At 48.4% G+C, this 18,233-nt stretch overlaps 1 long non-coding RNA gene across 1 annotated transcript in view; it reads left to right on the top strand.

The window, feature by feature from the left end:
* Positions 1–17,787, top strand: part of LOC309651607 — a 109,054-nt gene extending 91,267 nt beyond the window's left edge. The window contains exons 7-9 of the long non-coding RNA XR_014258250.1: positions 15,314–15,412; positions 16,970–17,011; positions 17,590–17,787. This is a non-coding gene — a long non-coding RNA (uncharacterized lncRNA). The remainder of the gene's footprint in view (positions 1–15,313; positions 15,413–16,969; positions 17,012–17,589) is intronic.
* Positions 17,788–18,233: the final 446 nt, after the last annotated feature.

Below are 18,233 nucleotides of genomic sequence, written 5' to 3'. Positions count from 1 at the left end.
AAAGTGCAGAGGCTGTGGAGCTAACTGGGTGTGAACAGTTGGAGTTGAGGGAGAGAGTAAAAAAAGAAATGAAAAAAGGGGGAGAGATTGACAGGAAGTTAATAGGAACTTCAAGGGTCCAGGAGGGAGATAAGAAGAAAGAAGAAAGCAGATAGAGAGAGAGAGAGAGAGAGAGGGAGAGAGAGAGGGAGAGAGGGAGAGAGAGACTTCCCTGGTGGCACAGTGGTTAAGAATCCGCCTGCCAGTGCAGGGGACACAGGTTCGAGCCCTGGTCCTGGAGGATCCCACAGGCCACGGAGCAACTAAGCCCGCGAGCCACAACTACTGAGCCCCTGCGCCACAACTACTGAAGCCCACGTGCCTAGAGTCCATGCTCTGCAAAAGAGAAGCCACCGCAATGAGAAGCCCACGCACCGCAACGAAGAGTAGCCCCCGCTCGCCGCAACTAGAGAAAGCCCGTGCACAACAATGAAGACCCAATGCAGCCAAAAATAAATAAATAAAATAAAATAAAAAGAGAGAGAGAGGAAAATGGAGAGAGAGCTGGAGGCAGAGAACCACGGAGAAATCATGATGGGGACCACGTGGACCTGCCGCTGGAGGGGAGCCTACGCTCCGGAGCAGCTGCAGCGTGGACCAGCTGTGGGCACCCGTTCCTCCACTCCAGAGCCAGGCTAGTGCAGCCTAGGAGGAGTGTGCATCCTGCTGGGTGTCAGTGCAGAGGCCTGGGGCCTGCAGGAGGGGACCTGATTTACTTACAGAAGATCAGCAAGTGCAGAGATTAACTCTGAGTCCAGACCCCTGCCCTGGAACCTGCCTCTCCACCTCGCCCTGCCCCGGCCTACCTCTGAGCCCCCTTTCCAGGCAGTACCCACTTGAATTCATGTACCCCGTATAAAGGAGCTGGAGCCAGGCCCAGGAAGGGAGCCAGGCTGTCAGCCTCGGAGAGAGAAGCAGGGAGCAAGTGTGTGGGGAACTGGGAGCACACAGCCCTGTCCCCACCAGCTCCGGAAGGCCCCAGGGTGATCATCTCCTTCCCGAAGTTATGAAGCCTGAGTTCTTGGCCCATCACTCAAGGCCCTGCACAGGTAGGCTGCCTTCCCACTGCACTGCCTTGGGCCGGGGGGGGGGGGGGGTCTCTCCTGCTCACTCCCCTAGAGTGAAGGCCCAACCGGGGCTCCATACACGCTGGGGTGTCCCCACCTCCTCATCTATCCTCAGGCACTTCTCCCTGCCTGGGATGCCCCCTGTGACTACCTCCCCCTGCCAACCCTCCTTCCCTCTCTCACAGCTGCTCCAGCCTGCCTTCTCCAGGCAGCTGCCCAGACCCCTGCAGGCCTCCCGGACTTCACCCTCAGAGCAGGCCCTCCCCGACAAGGGGAGGGGAGCTGAGACAAGGACTGCGCTGGGATGGGACAACATGACATCTTTCAGTTTGCTCGGCACGTGGTCAGGAGCAAGAGTGCGTGCGTTGTCCTTAAGAGGAGAGAGTCAGCCCCTGATGTGCCATAGCCTGGCCCACTGCCTCTGTGGCTGATGGTGGGAGCGGCGAGGCAGGCTTGGGCCTGGGGCTGCTGGCTGAGGTTTGCAGAGCAGTCCTGCTGCTGCTCCGGGGGTACAAGGCATTGGTGGGGTGGTGTGGGGGCAGCGCTTTGGCCTGCACAGTCTTACAGCTATTCTGCTGGGCCCGAGGCCCCTCTGGACCATCCATTCCTCAAACAGCTACTTCTGTGCTGGCTTTGGGAGATTTGCACAGCCATTGGCGATTGCCACCCATCCCTGACCCCGAGAAAGAATTTGGGCTTGGGTCGAGGGGGGCCAGGCCCCAGCTCCAGCCTTCCACTGCCACACTTCAGGGGTGCTGGCAAGTTCCCTTCCCATCCCTGGCCTCAGTTTCCCTGTTCGAAATGGACCCCCTCTATGTATAAAGGGCCTAACCTGGCCAGGCCTGCCTCCTACCCAGGCCACTTGTCCTGACAGAGTGAGGTGAGTGGTGGGAGGGCCTTCTCAGCAGTGGAAGGGAGGAGGTGGGGCTAGTGCAGGGCCTCGAAGTAGTCCAGGGGGCGGAGTGGACAATCAAAATGGCCAGAAAATAGAATACATATTAAAACTCCCTATTTTGGCCAATTTCTCCTACGCCAACTCAACCCAAGATCCTAGATACAGGAGGGGTCATCCCACAGCCTCCAGGGTGGGCTGCAGGGTGTGAGCTGGACATTGACCTCTTGGCTCAGAACCCATGTCACACACACCTCCTTGTCACCCCAAGTAGGGAAGGTTCCAAGTCTCTCACAGCGCCCCCTGCTAACCTGTGGCATCCCCGACCCCAGCAGCGGAGCCATATCTTCCCACCGTAAAGAAAATGTCCTTCCTTCAAAGACAGAAAAGGACTGAGGGTGTGACCCGTCTCAGAGGCCTATGTGGTAAAGCAGATGGGGGGCGGTGCAGAATGGGGGTGTCTGTGAGAAGCTCAGAGGCAAAGTGGGGAGGGCACCCTGAAGACCCCTCATATCACACCAGCAGCGTCCCCAAGCAAAGACTGGTGTCCTGCACCCTTCCTCAGGGCCGCCCTCATACTCTCCCCTCTTCTAGATCCACCCCCCAGCAGCCTGGCTTCCACCTCCAGGACCTGCAGTGACTCAGACACAGATCCGGCTCGAAGATGTTTCCTTTCCATTTAACAAGGAAACAAAACAAAACAAAAGAAAAAGGGTGTGGGAAGAGAGAGTGTTTAAGGTGCCCTCAGCTAAGAACTGCAGCCATCCTTTAATGCCAGATGTTAAAAGTCTGGGCACACACAGGGTTCCCGGGTGGCTGGCTCAGCCAGGGTGCAAGCTTGCCAGAGGGACCTGCCACCAGCCCTCACTCAGGCCCAGCTTCCCCTTCCCTGACCTCAGGCCCACAGCCCTGGGCTCCCATTTTGGCCCCTGTTCTCCTTAGCCCAGCTCCTTTCTCCACAGCCCGGGGCACTGGAGCTGAGGCCAGGAGAGCAGCCCTGCCGTGACCGGCTGAGTGGCTGTAGGCAAGTCACTCCCCTCCTGACCTCAGGCACCTCTCCTGGCAGAGGGGGGATGTGGATATACTGGCCACTATGAAGTGGACCCTGTTTTCTCTCCTTGTCTCCTCTGTGTGCATTTGAACGTGCCTCATGGTCGCTGCCCGCTCAGAGCTTCTTCTAAGGAAGGTCTCCCTGCTACAGCCCCTGAGGCAGAGGCCACCATGTTTTGCTCCACCCCCTCACCTGGCCGCTACTGATGGAACAGAGGTAGGCATGTGGTCCAGCGTTAATGAGCCAGTAACCTGCGTCAATGAGCACATAACTGGGGAAACTGTCCTTGTGAGAGAGCTTCCTTGAAAAAGTAGCATTTAAGCGAAGATCCAGATGGTAAGTAGGATTGGCCAGGTGGAGAGGGAGCACAGAATATGCAAAGGCCCAGGGATGGGAAGGAGCTTGGGACCCTGGAATGAAAAAAAGAGTCAGTGACGCTGAACACTGCAGATTTGGAGGAGAGGGGAGAAAGGGTCAGAGAAGGGAGCAAGGGCAGGCATGTAGGGTCTTGCAGCGCCCATAAGGCACTTGGACTGAACCCTGCTTGCTTCCTTCTGTCCTGTCTCCAACTAGCCGTCTCTGTTCCCTTATGGCTTCTGCTTCTCTGTAATTTCAGCTGCACAGAACCAACGCAGCCTCTCTGGATGCCTCTGTCTCCCAGCTTTTTCTTTTTCTTTTTTTTTTTTTTTATACAGCAGTTTCTTATTAGTCATCAATTTTATACACATCACTGTATACATGTCAATCCCAATCGCCCAATTCAGCACACCACCACCCCCACCCCACCACGGCTTTCCCCACTTGGTGTCCATACGTTTCTTCTCTACATCTGTGTCTCAATTTCTGCCCTGAAAACCGGTACATCTGTACCATTCTTCTAGGTTCCACATATATGCATTAATATACGATATTTGTTTTGCTCTTTCTGACTTACTTCACTCTGTATGACAGTCTCTAGGTCCAACCACGTCTCAACAAATGACCCAATTTCGTTCCTTTTTATGGCTGAGTAATATTCCATTGTATATATGTACCACATCTTCTTTATCCATTCGTCTGTCGATGGGCATTTAGGTTGCTTCCATGACCTAGCTATTGTAAATAGTGCTGCAATGAACATTGGGGTGCATGTATCTTTTTTAATTGTGGTTTTCTCTGGGTATATGTCCAGTAGTGGGATTGCTGGATCATATGGTAATTCTATTTTTAGTTTTTTAAGGAACCTCCATACTGTTCTCCATAGTGGCTGTATCAGTTTACATTCCCACCAACAGTTCAAGAGGGTTCCCTTTTCTCCACACCCTCTCCAGCATTTGTTGTTTGTAGATTTTCTGATGAAGCCCATTCTAACTGGTGATACCTCATTGTAGTTTTGATTTGCATTTCTCTAATAATTAGTGATGTTGAGCAGCTTTTCATGTGCTTCTTGGCCATCTGTATGTCTTCTTTGGAGAAATGTCTATTTAGGTCTTCTGCCCATTTTTCGATTGGGTTGTTTGTTTTTTTAATATCGAGCTGCATGAGCTGTTTATATATTTTGGAGATTAATCCTTTGTCCGTTGATCCGTTTGCAAATATTTTCTTCCACTTTGAGGGTTGTCTTTTTGTCTTGTTTATGGTTTCCTTTGCTGTGCAAAAGCTTTTAAGTTTCATTAGGTCCCATTTGTTTATTTTTGTTTTTATTTCCATTACTCTAGGAGGTGGATCAAAAAAGATCTTGCTGTGATTTATGTCAAAGAGTGTTCTCCTATGTTTTCCTCTAAGAGTTTTATAGTGTCTGGTCTTACATTTAGGTTTCTAATCCATTTTGAGTTTATTTTTGTGTATGGTGTTAGGGAGTGTTCTAATTTCATTCTTTTACATGTAGCTGTCCAGTTTTCCCAGCACCACTTATTGAAGAGACTGTCTTTTCTCCATTGTATATCCTTGCCTCCTTTGTCATAGATTAGTTGACCATGGGTGTGTGCGTTTACCTCTGGGCTTTCTATCTTGTTCCATTGATCTATGTTTCTGTTTTTGTGCCAGTACCATATTGTAGCTTTGTAGTAGAGTCTGAAGTCAGGGAGTCTGATTCCTCCAGCTCCGTTCTTTTCCCTCAAGACTGCTTTGGCTATTAGGGATCTTTTTTGTCTCCATACAAATTTTAAGATTTTTGTTCTAGTTCCATAAAAAATGCCATTGGTAAGTTGATAGGGATTGCATTGAATCTGTAGATTGCTTTGGGTAGCATAGTCATTTTCACAATACTGATTCTTCCAATCCAAGAACATGGTATATCTCTCCATCTGTTGGTATCATCTTCAATTTCTTTCATCAGTGTCTTATAGTTTTCTACATACAGGTCTTTTGTCTCCCTAGGTAGGTTTATTCCTAGGTATTTTATTCTTTTTGTTGCAATGGTAAATGGGAGTGTTTCCTTAATTTCTCTTTCAGATATTTCATCATTAGTGTATAGGAATGCGAGAGATTTCTGTGCATTAATTTTGTATCCTGCAACTTTACCAAATTCATTGATTAGCTCTAGTAGTTTTCTGGTGGCACCTTTAGGATTTTCTATGTATAGTATCATGTCATCTGCAAACAGTGACAGTTTTACTTCTTCTTTTCCAATTTGGATTCCTTTTATTTCTTTTTCTTCTCTGATTGCCATGGCTAGGACTTCCAAAACCATATTGAATAATAGCAGTGAGAGTGGACATCCTTGTCTTGTTCCTGATCCTAGAGGAAATGCTTTCAGTTTTTCACCATTGAGAATGATGTTTGCTGTGGGTTTGTCATATATGGCCTTTATTATGTTGAGGTAGGTTCCCTCTATGCCCACTTTCTGGAAAGTTTTTTATCATAAATGGGTGTTGAATTTTGTCAAAAGCTTTTTCTGCATCTATTGAGATGATCATATGGTTCTTATTCTTCAATTTGTTAATATGGTGTATCACATTGATTGGCGTATATTGAAGAATCCTTGAATCCCTGGGATAAATCCCACTTGATCATGGTGTATGATCCTTTTAATGTGTTGCTGGATTCTGTTTGCTAGTATTTTGTTGAGGATTTTTGCATCTCTATTCATCAGTGATATTAGTCTGTAATTTTCTTTTTTTGTAGTGTCTTTGTCTGGTTTTGGTATCAGGGTGATGGTGGCCTCATAGAATGAGTTTGGGAGTGTTCCTTCCTCCACAATTTTTTGGAAGAGTTTGAGAAGGATGGGTGTTAGCTCTTCTCTAAATGTTTGATAGAATTCACCTGTGAAGCCATATGGTCCTGGACTTTGGTTTGTTGGAAGATTTTTAATCACAGTTTCAATTTCATGACTTGTGATTGGTCTGCTCATATTTTCTATTTATTCCTGGTTCAGTCTTGGAAGGTTATACCTTTCTAAGAATTTGTCCATTTCTTCCAGGTTGTCCATTTTATTGGCATAGAGTTTCTTGTAGTAGTCTCTTAGGATGCTTTGTATTTCTGCAGTGTCTGTTGTAACTTCTCCTTTTTCATTTCTAATTTTATTGATTTGAGTCCTCTCCCTCTTTTTCTTGATGAGTATGGCTAATGGTTTATCAATTTTGTTTATCTTCTCAAAGAACCAGCTTTTAGTTTTATTGATCTTTGCTCTTGTTTTCTTTGTTTCTATTTCATTTATTTCTGCTCTGATCTTTATGATTTCTTTCCTTCTGCTAACTTTGGGTTTTGTTTGTTCTTCTTTCTCTAGTTCCTTTAGGTGTAAGGTTAGATTATTTATTTGAGTTTTTTCTTGTTTCTTGAGGTAAGCTTGTATAGTTATAAACTTCCCTCTTAGAACTGCTTTTGCTGCATCCCATAGGTTTTGGATTATCACGTTTTCATTGTCATTTGTCTCTAGGTATTTTTTGATTTCCTCTTTGATTTCTTCAGTGATCTCTTGGTTATTTAGTAACGTAGTGTTTAGCCTCCATGTGTTTGTGTTTTTTATGTTTTTTCTCCTGTAATTCATTTCTAATCTCATAACATTGTGGTCAGAAAAGATGGTTGATATGATTTCAATTTTCTTAAATTTACTGAGGCTTGATTTGTGACCCAAGATGTGATCTATCCTGGAGAATGTTCTGTGTGCACTTGAGAAGAAAGTGTAATCTGCTGTTTTGGGATGGAATGTCCGAAAAATATCAATTAAATCTATCTGGTCTATTGTGTCATTTAAAGCTTCTGTTTCCTTATTTATCTTCATTTTGGATGATCTGTCCATTGGTGTAAGTGAGGTGGTAAAGTCCCCCACTATTATTGTGTTACTGTCGATTTCCTCTTTTACAACTGTTAGCAGTTGCCTTATGTATTGAGGTGCTCCTATGTTGGGTGCATATATATTTATAATTGTTATATCTTCTTGGATTGATCCCTTGATCATTATGTAGTGTCCTTCCTTGTCTCTTGTAACATTCTTTATTTTAAAGTCTATTTTATCTGATATGAGTATTGCTACTCCAGCTTTCTTTTGATTTCCATTTTCATGGAATATCTTTTTCCATCCCCTCACTTTCAGTCTGTATGTGTCCCTAGGTCTGAAGTGGGTCTCTTGTAGACAGCATATATATGGGTCTTGTTTTTGTATCCATTCAGCAAGCCTGTGTCTTTTGGTTGGAGCATTTAATCCATTCACGTTTAAGGTAATTATTGATATGTATGTTCCTATGACCATTTTCTTAATTGTTTTGGGTTTGTTTTTGTAGGTCCTTTTCTTCTCTTGTGTTTCCCACTTAGAGAAGTTCCTTTAGCATTTGTTGTAGAACTGGTTTGGTGGTGCTGAATTCTCTTAGCTTTTGCTTGTCTGTAAAGCTTTTGATTTCTCCATCGAATCTGAATGAGATCCTTGGTGGTTAGAGTAATCTTGGTTGTAGGTTCTTCCCTTTCATCACTTTAAGTACATCATGCCACTCCCTTCTGGCTTGTAGAGTTTCTGCTGAGAAATCAGCTGTTAACCTTATGGGAGTTCCCTTGTATGTTATTTGTCATTTTTCCCTTGCTGCTTTCAATAATTTTTCTTTGTCTTTAATTTTTGCCAATTTCATTACTATGTGTCTCGGTGTGTTTCTCCTTAGGTTTATCCTGTATGGGACTCGCTGCGCTTACTGGACTTGGGTGGCTATTTCCTTTCCCATGTTAGGGAAGTTTTCGACTATAATCTCTTCAAATATTTTCTCCGGTTCTTTCTCTCTATTCTCCTTCTGGGACCCCTATAATGTGAATGTTGTTTCATTTAATGTTGTCCCAGAGGTCTCTTAGGCTGTCTTCATTTCTTTTCATTCTTTTTTCTTTATTCTGTTCCACAGAAGTGAATTCCACCATTCTGTCTTCCAGGTCACTTATCCGTTCTTCTGCCTCAATTATTCTGCTATTGATTCCTTCTAGTGTAGTTTTCATTTCAGTTATTGTATTGTTCATCTCTGTTTGTTTGTTCATCTCTGTTTGTTTGTTCTTTATTTCTTCTAGGTCTTTGTTAAACACATCTTGCATCTTCTCGATCTTTGCCTCCATTCTTTTTCCAAGGTCCTGGATCATCTTCACTATCATTATCCTGAATTCTTTTTGTGGAAGGTAGCCTATCTCCACTTCATTTAGCTGTTTTTCTGGGGTTTTATCTTGTTCCTTCATCTGGTACATAGCCCTCTGCCTTTTCATCTTATCTGTCTTTCTGTGACTGTGGTTTTTGTTCCATAGGCTGCAGGATTGTAGTTCTTCTTGCTTCTGCTGTCTGTCCTCTGGTGGATCTGCTAGTGTTGGAGGATCTCCTGAAGAGGCAGGGGGTGGCTTTGGCTCACCATGGGGACAAGGACACTGGCAGCAGAAGTTATCCTCCAGGCTTTTCTATATCAGCTTTTGCTGCTAACAAGTACATGCTGTAAGAATTCCCTCCCCAGCAGCAGCATGACCACCGTTTCCTGGGCACCGCCTCACTGCTCCCCACAGTGACCCTGAGAGCGTGTCATCCACTTCGTAGATGACAAAACCAAAATCAGAGAGGTGAAATCACTTGCCCAAGCAAACTCAGCTGGCAAATGGCAGAGCCAGGATTTGGGCCCATTTGAATGTGACAAAACACCTACCCCCACCCCCATTGTTGCTCCTGATGCTGTGAGGCTGCAGGCAGGGATGTGTGGGCATAGGGCATCCATTGTGATAGGCTCTAATGGGAGCCGACAGGCCCAGGGCTTCTATAGGCTGGTCTGGAAGGTCTGAGAGGTGACCATCTTCCCATGGTGAGGGTGGGCAGTGAGCTGAACCAGGACCACCTGGGAACACTGGGACGGGGACGTGGAATCCGGGGGTGTTCAGGAGGCCTGAGACCATGGCCTCTGCAGCCAGTCTGCCAGCCTGGCCTGGGCTCCATCTGTCCTGAGCCTGGGGTCCACCGTGGTACCAGGAGCCGGTGGCATCTAAGGCCCTGTACTGGGGGTCCCCCAGCTGAATGAAAGACCCTCATGGATCTAAACAATATTTTATCCACAGGGCACCTCAACCCCAGGTGCCTGAGATTGGTTTGGTTGAGTGGTGATGGATTTCACTCCTTGATTGTGCTTGATTTGGTTGAAATTCAACTAATTTGTGTTTCCTTCAGCACATGGTAGTTAGAAAAGCACAGCGATAGGACTGGGAGGACCCTTGCAGGTCACGTTGTCCACTTTCTCAACCCTCTTCAACTCCAGGCTCCCTCTGATAAATCTAAAAACCTCACACTTGCCTTTAGTGATAGGTGACATTTCTAAATGGAGTCAATGCTGTGGTTGAAGCAGGCTGAGTAAAAGCCCCCCAAAATATCAGGCCCTAATCCCTGGGACCTGGAAATGTTACCTTATTTGGAAAAGGGGTCTTTGTAGTTGTGATGAAGTTAAGGGTCTTGAGATGGGGAGAGTATCTAGAGCCCCTGGAAGGAGTGCAGGTCTGCCAAATCCTTGATTTCAGCTCAGTGTTACTGATTTCAGACTTCTGGCCTCCTGTGTGACAATGAATTTCTTTTGTTTTAAGCTACCCAGTTTGTGGTAATTTGTTATGACAGCCACACAAAACTAATGCAATGATTTAAAACAAATCAGAGGGGACTTCCCTGGTAGTGCAGTGGTTAAGAATCCGCCTGCCAATGCAGGGGACACGGGTTCAAGCCCTGGTCCGGGAAGATCCCACATGCCTCGGAGCAACTAAGCCCATGCACCACAACTACTGAGCCCGTGAGCCACAACTACTGAGTCTGTGTGCCACAACTACTGAAGCCTGTGCACCTAGAGCCCGAGCTCCACAACAGGAGAAGCCACCACAATGAGAAGCCCGCGCACCACAACAAAGAGTAGTCCCTGCTCGCCGCAACTAGAGAAAGCCCATGCGCAGCAATGAAGACCCAACGCAGCCAAAAATAAATTAATTAATTAAAAACAAAAACAAATCAGAGTCACAGTGAACTAAATAAGCTGTTTAAAAACCTGAAAAGTCATGCTTAGAGGTTCTGACAGTCCCCCAGGCCGAGACTTTGATGTTATTTAATGCTCCCAATTTACAGAGAAGACTGAGGTCTAGAGAAAGGCAAGGACTTGCCCAAGGTCACAAAAGTAGTCATTGGCATAGACAGGACTAGAACCCAAGAAACTCAACTCTCAATCCTCCCATAGCCCTAGGCCACCTCCTCCCACGCTTTATTCCCCTATGTGGGGTAGGAGAAGGGGCTAGAAAGGTCTGGTGAATCAGAAAAGTGAGATTGGGGCCAGGCTGGGAAAACCTGGAACGGCACATCCTGGAGTTGGAAGCTTATCTGATCGATAAAAGGTGCAGATGTTCCAAGATTTTTCTTACTAAAAAGTAGCTTCCGGAGATTGTGAGAAGTATCAAATCTGATTTATAAAGCCTTAAGGAAAAGGCTGCATTTGTAAACACCATGACAGACATCAAAACTGGGCACCTGTCAGTCAAGAGGGGCATCTGGTGGGGAAACAGTGCAGAAGGAGAGGACAGAGGGGCAGCGGTCTAAGAAGGAAACGAGAGCCAGGGCCAGGGCCAGTGAGGGGGTGGAGTGCCAGCCTCAGAATCCTCAAACTTCTCAGCTTTGCCGAAGACTAGCACTTGCAGTGAGCAGGAGATGTGGGCAATGTAGCCAAGCCCTAGCATGTATACACACTGCATGCACACGTGTGCTCAGAAGCACACATGGGACCCAGGCATGTACACACACACACACACACACACACACACACACACACATACACACACACACACACACGAGGGCTGGAGCCAAGCCTGGGCAGCCAGAAAGAGCTAGCCATAATTTGTCAGTTGGCCTTTGGGTTACACTTTTAAGTCCAAAAGCCAAGTGGAGCGTGTTGCCACGATTTGTTCTCCTGGCATCCCAGCTCTAGCCTAGATCCCCAGCGTGAGATGCAACGTGGCTGGGAATCACACAGCTTCTTCTCTTAGTGGTCTGCTGCTGAGCCTACCAAGGACCCCCCATCCCTGCGCCTGACTCCCTCTCCCCTCCTTTACGTCACCCTGCTGGCTCCCCAGCACAGGAAATGGCAGATCCAAATCCCCGTGATCACCAGACTCAGATGCTCCAAGATTTAGGAAACAGTTTTTTCTAACTATTTTTAAGGGGAGAGACCAGTTTTCAGCTTAGAGGGCAAGAGAGGGCTCAGTATAGCAGCTGACCTGGGAAAGAGAGTCTCACAGGCCGGAGCCTCCGGTCATATGTCTCCAGCATCTATCTCAGAAAGACCATTACCTTGGGGAGCAGGAGAAATATACCCAAGAAAACCAGCCCAGCAACCTGGGCCAGAACAGGGAGTACAAGGCACACAGCAGAAGGTGAGGGCACAACTGGGTAACTGGCCCCCTTGGCTTGGAGCAGGCAGCTACCAACGCAGGACAGCCACCTGGGGTACAGGGACCAGGGGGCGACTTGCTGGAACCCCGGGAAGAAGGACTGGACCAGGGAAAGGAATAATGGTTACCATGATTCTGTATTGAGGTTTCGTTGTGCTGTTGCTATTTTTCAAGAACCTCCTAAATAACCTGGAGGCAAGCCCAACACCAGGGGAAGACCCGGAAACAGTGTTTGCTGTGCCCCACCCAGGCTGGCACATCCATTCAGAGATGGACCAGGCTCTTTCGCGGGGCTGGGACAGGTATGGGCTGCTGGCAAGCAGGCCAGGCCAGGTGGACTCTGGGCCTCAGGTCTAGTTTTGCCCTCCTTCCTTAAAAGCTTGTATGGAGAGAGCCTGGGTCAGGGCACGGGGGCTTGGCCCAGCTCCCATGGTTAGAGACAGTCCAGTCTCCATTCTGCTAGGTTAGGTGCTCCCTGTCTGCAGGTCTGTCCCCGCTGCCAGGCTGAGACGGTTCTTCCCTGATCCCAGCATTGCCCAAGCCAGACTTGGAGCAGAGTATGCCCAGTGAGCCCCCATCTTGGGAGAGGTGAGAGGATGCCCATCAGGGGCCCCCGAGTTCTGCATGGAGACCTCAAAGGTCCCCTCTCCTACAGAGTCTGGGAGGCAATACCTTTTTAGGGCCCTCCTGGTAACAAATGATGGAGACCCAATTTGGGCCAGTTAGGCACAAAGGGGATGTTACTGGATCACAAAACCAAATGTTGGGGAAGGCTGGGGAGCTGGAAGCCTGGGGAGAGACTGTACGTGAGGCTTCTACACCACAGAACCCCCTCTTGGCCTCTCCTCTCTGCTGGTCGAGGCTTCCGGCCTCCTTTTCTCATGCTAACCCTCTCTACAGCTAGAACCTTGCCCGTGGGCTGCTCCAGGGTTCCCTCTGCAGAGAGCTATCTGCAGAAAAGAAAGGCCTCTCTTTCTTGGGTTTGAAATTTTCAAATCCCAGGGAAGGATGCTGATTGGCCAGGCTTTGGTCATGTACCCAGCCCTTTGGGTGGTAAGTGGGGTGGAAGGTGGGAGTTCTGTGAGGAGTTCTGTAATTGGCAGCTCCCTGAGAAGCAGGAAGAGGGGCTGGGCAGACAAAGCAATGAGTATCTTAGATCACCTACAATGTTCCCTGCTCCTCTGAGCTGGCAGGAGTCAGAAGTAGCGGGTGGCACAGGTGGGGAAGGGGTACAGGTGACATCCAGAGGTTGTCATTTCTCTTACTTCCCTGTCACCTATCAGAGTGGCTCTCAAACCTCCTTTTGACATTTAAGTCCCTTAACATCTCCTCCCCCACTCCCCTACCTCTCCAATTCCTCCTGCCCAAACCCTCCCTCCACTCAGGTAACTTCACACACAGCAGAGGAGAGTGGTTACAAGCATGGGCTCCAGAACTAGACTGTCTGGATTCAAATCCCACCCTTGCCCCTCACTAGCTGTGTGACTTTGGGCAAGTTACTTAACTTCTCTGTGCCTTATTTATTGTGAGGATTAAATAGATACAGCCATGCAAAACCACTTGGAGCAAAGCCTGGCACACAATAAACTGGAACACAGGAAGTGTTAGCTGTTATCCTGGCACCTAGTTTCATGCCATCCCCCACCTGGGACGCCCCTCCTCTTGTCCAAATCCTCCCCATCCTAAGGCTCCCCTGACCACTGAACTATTACAGACACTCCTCATCTCAATCCCTGCAGCACTCAGGGTTGAGCATCTGTGGGAAAGACTCATCTTCCCAACTGGTCCAGGTTTCCCTCTTGTGGTGTACCCCATCTCAGTAGCAGATCTAGGCACACTAGAGTGTCAAGAAATGCTTGGACTCCCCTCCCCTGCATGACAGGCCAGCAATGGGAAGAAGAATCTGTTAGCAACCCTGGAGACCAGCATGGATGGAGGCCAATAGAGCTAAGCAAGCATGGCCGCCATCCTGCTGGGAGCCAAGAAGTCCCTGTACCTGTGACATCACACCTTCACCCGTAAAAATAGCCGGCACGCCTTAGCAGCCTGGGCACAGCCTGCTCTGGGAGGTGACAGGTTATGAGTGTGAGTCAGCACATGCTGAATGGATGACACCCTTCCTTTCTGGCCCCAGAGCAGGGGAGACATACACCTCGGCGGAGGTCTCTTGAGACTGGGAGAGACAGGAGAGGCAGGAAGACAGACAGAGGCAGAGTCCAGATTTTCCATTTTAATTCTGGCAACTGGAGCCTGTCCGGATCCCTGTATATGAATGCGAGGTCTTGCCCTGGCTCTGGAACTGGGTCTCTACTCCTGCCCCTGCCCCCGCCCCTCCTGAGTCTGTCTCAGCTGCAGGAGTACCTAGGGCTGTTGGCGGCTGGGCAGGCAGAGGGCAGTGTGACAGAGGTTTAAGGAAGACAAACACAGATTAGTCAAGGACCGTCAGACCCAATTACATCTCCAAGAGCCTGACAGCGACATTATTTAGTCATTGGGCCCTTCTGAACCAGATACACTGGACTCCACTGACGCCCATAGGGCCTCCCCTGGAGTGAGCCAGGATCAGAGTGGGTGCCCACCAGTCCTTCTGGGCTCAGCAAATGGCCCGGGGTGGGGAGGGGTATCTGCATGCACTCCCACCCTGTTAGGCTGCAGACAGTGGCAACTAGCAGGCTGGGGTCACTCTTGGGTCCAGGGCCCTCCAATCTTTCTGTTCCCCAGCATCTAGGTGGTTATGAGATGCAGCAATGGCTTGGAGAAACACCCTGAACAGCCCCGCACACACATGTGGGGTGTGTGTGTGTGTGTGTGTGTGTGTGTGTGTGTGTAGAAGCAATGGCTTGTGGCAACAGTCTGTGAGTCTCATGTGCCCTAAGGTGTGTGTGTGACTGAGCTTGGAGATGAGTGCTCAGAGGTGAATGTGGACTAGCTGGTGACAGTATGTGGGGGAGGGTGTCTATGTGTGTGCCTATGAGGGTGAAAGCTGGGGAGGCTTCCTGGAGGGGGAGACAGTGAAGGAGGCTCCTGAAACACATTATCTGGGCTAATCCCCTTTTTCCTCATATCCCATTTCTATCCCTCCTGGCAAAGAGTGGGGCCAGATAATTCCAAATGCCAAGGCTATTTAACTTGGGGCCTCATTACAGAATTATTTTTTCCATCAGAAAATTTGCTGAAGCAAAATGGTGTTTGGCTTCAGCAATACTAAGCCAGTTTGCTTTCCCAGAGCTCACACTGGAAGGAGGGTGGTGAGGAGCCCGGGGCAGGGGGAGACCAACTGGGGACCCTTAATTGGCAGGGAGAACCCTCTGCAAGCAGCCTCACTCCCAGGAGGGCCTCACACTTCTCTGCCTTTGCCTGTGCTGTGCCCTCTGCCTGGAATGTTCTCCCTTGCCCTTGCCCACCTGATGTAAACAACTGCTCTGCCTTCAGGGATTGGTGTACCTGCCACCTCTGGGAAGCCGTCTGATCCCCTTGCCCTCATCACGCCCACAGCACCTACATCTTGCATTGTACTGATTCCTCTGAATGGTGAGTCTATATGTCACCCCCACGAAACTGGGGTTTCCTTGCAGAGAGGATTTTGTTCAATTCTCTAACCTTAGCACAGTAGCTAGTTTTTAAAAGTTAACACATATCGGCCACCTACTATACACCAGGCACTTTACAAAGAGCACCTCTTTTATTCCTCAAAACAACCTATGAGCTCAGTACTCTTCCCAGCGTCCCCATTTTATACAGGACGTTGAGACTCACACTGTCTGGGAGAGGAGGTGGGCCTTGAAGCCATGCCTTTCTGACATCCATCAGAGTCCAAGGTCATCACTGTTATGTGGTACTGCCTCCCTGCAGACAGAGGTTCTGGACTCAAGGTCCAGAGGCCTGAGGTCCATGCTGGCCACACCACTTAGCTCTTTGTCATCTGAAGCCTTGGCTACTCTGTCCATAAAATGCAAAGGCAGATGCCTCCAGCTTTGAAGGTCTATGCCAGTTAGTGGGAAAGGCAATAATTGTGCATTTGGGTCAACATCTTGTTTTATTTTATTTCTCACATCTTTATTGGAGCATAAATGCTTCTGTGAAGCATTATGTGTTAGTTTCTGCTGTACAACAAAGTGAATCAGCTATATGTATACATATATCCCCGTATCCCTTCCCTCTTGAGCCTCCCTCCCACCCTCCCTATCCCATCCCTGTAGGTTGTCACTAAGCATCGAGTTGATCTCCTTGTGCTATGCTGCAGCTTCCCACTAGCCATCCATTTTACATTTGGTAGTGTATATGTCAGTGCTACTCTCTCACTTCATCCCAGCTCCTATGTGTCTGCATCTTTATTCCTACCCTGCCACTAAGTTCATCAATACCATTTTTCTTTAATTCCATATATATGCATTAGCATTCAGTATTTGTTTTTCTCATTCTGACTTACTTCACTCTGTGTGACAGATTCTAGGTCCATCCACCTCACTACAAATAACTCAATTTCATTCTATTTTATGGCTGAGTAATATGCCATTGTATATATGTGCCACATCTTCTTTATCAATTCATCTGTTGATGGGCATTTAGGTTGCTTCCATGTCCTGGCTATTGTAAATAGTGCTGCAATGAACATTGTGGTACATGTATCTCCAGAATATATAAGCAGCTCATGCAGCTCAATATCACAAAAACAAACAACCCAATCCAAAAATGGGCAGAAGACCTAAATAGACATTTCTTCAAAGAAGACATATATATGGCCAACAAATACATGAAAAGATGCTCAACATCACTAATTAGAGAAATGCAAATCAAAACCACAATGAGGCATCACCTCACACCAGTCAGAATGGCCATCATCAGAAAATCTACAAACAATAAATGCTAGAGAGGGTGTGGAGAAAAGGGAACCCTCCTGCACTGTTGGTGGGAATGTAAATTGATACAGCCACTATGGAGAACAGTATGGAGGTTCCTTAAAAAACTAAACATAGAACTACCATACGACCCAGCAATCCCACACTACTGGGCATATACGCTGAGAAAACCATAATTCAACATCTTTTTTTAAAGATTTTTCTCTCTGCTTTGTTTGTTTAATGACAGCCTTCTGCCCATGGCCTCTGGAAGCTTGCCTGAGTGAAATAGGTATGTTTCCTTACGGCAGGGAACAGAGCCCAGAGCTGGGGTCTCAGACACTGGGGTTCAGCTCCCACTCTGTGTGGTCTGCACCACCCAGCCCCAGGCCTGGTGACAGAGGGCAAGAGGAGCCAGCTGGCCACAGGGGCTGCGCGACAGGCACTGCTGACTGCAGACAGCTCCCCTCTACCCCCATGTCTGAGGGGCCTGTCATCCTGAGTGTCCCTAAAACTCAGGCTGAATCCTACACAGATCCTCCCCAACCCCTCCGGAGGAGGCAGAAACCCAAGTCCCCAGCTGGGCAGGCAGCTACGGGAGGCAGTGCCCAGGGCGCTGGCTGCCTGAGCGCCCAGCTGTGCCCACACCGCCCCTGGGCACTCCCAGACAAACCCGCCCACACCACCCAGGCCCAGGACAAAGGAGCCCTGGAAGAATGAATCAATGGGCCCCGAGCCACTGCATCTGATCGCTTCCCACAGGGCGTGAATCTCTCTCCTCCCCCGCCCGCCCTCCTTCTTGTTCTGTCTCTGCTTCCTCTTCCCTCCCTCGCCACCTCTTTTCTTTTTTTCCCTCTCTCTCCCACACAGCTGCCTCGTAAGAACTCCAGACGACACTTCACAGCCCTGAAGCAGAGGGAAGGCCCCAGGGTCAAAGTCGTGCTGTTTGTTCTCAGTCAGAGAAAATTCTCACTGGAGATGGTCACCCCAACTCAGGGTATCCGACCCCTGGCCGGCAGGGACATGACTTTCTCATCAGCCTTTAACCTCTGATTAAAGTCCCAAACATAGCTGGGAGTTTGTTGAGTTGTAAGGTCATCCACTATACACACACACGCAGACACACACACGCACGAGCACACACATGCACACATCACACCCACCTCACTGGGCCAGAGGCTAAGTGGGTGTATGGGTGGATGCTCAAGAGATGGAAAGGTAGGTGCCACCACGTGTGGACAAACGAGGCTGGCTTGGTAAATGAAGGCATGATGGGAGGGAGGCTGGGGGTGATTGGGAGAACAGAAAGTTGGTGAACAGAAAGATGAAAACAAGTGTTTTGCATTGTCTATACATGGAGGTGCTGATGAGCCCACTGGGGGCTAGGCTGATAGCCTTGCAACGTGGTTATGACGTGCCAGTGTGTGCATGGGAACCAAGAGATCACCTAAAAATTCATGATTGGTCAACTTGGGCAGCTTCCATGATCCAGGTGATCTCTGAACAATCTCAGG

Source organism: Balaenoptera physalus (genome assembly GCF_965194825.1).
Source record: "Balaenoptera physalus genome assembly, chromosome: 2".
Classification (NCBI taxonomy): Eukaryota; Metazoa; Chordata; class Mammalia; order Artiodactyla; family Balaenopteridae; genus Balaenoptera; species Balaenoptera physalus.
Note: the sequence above shows the minus strand (reverse complement) of the source record. Positions and strands in the feature narration are given on the sequence as shown.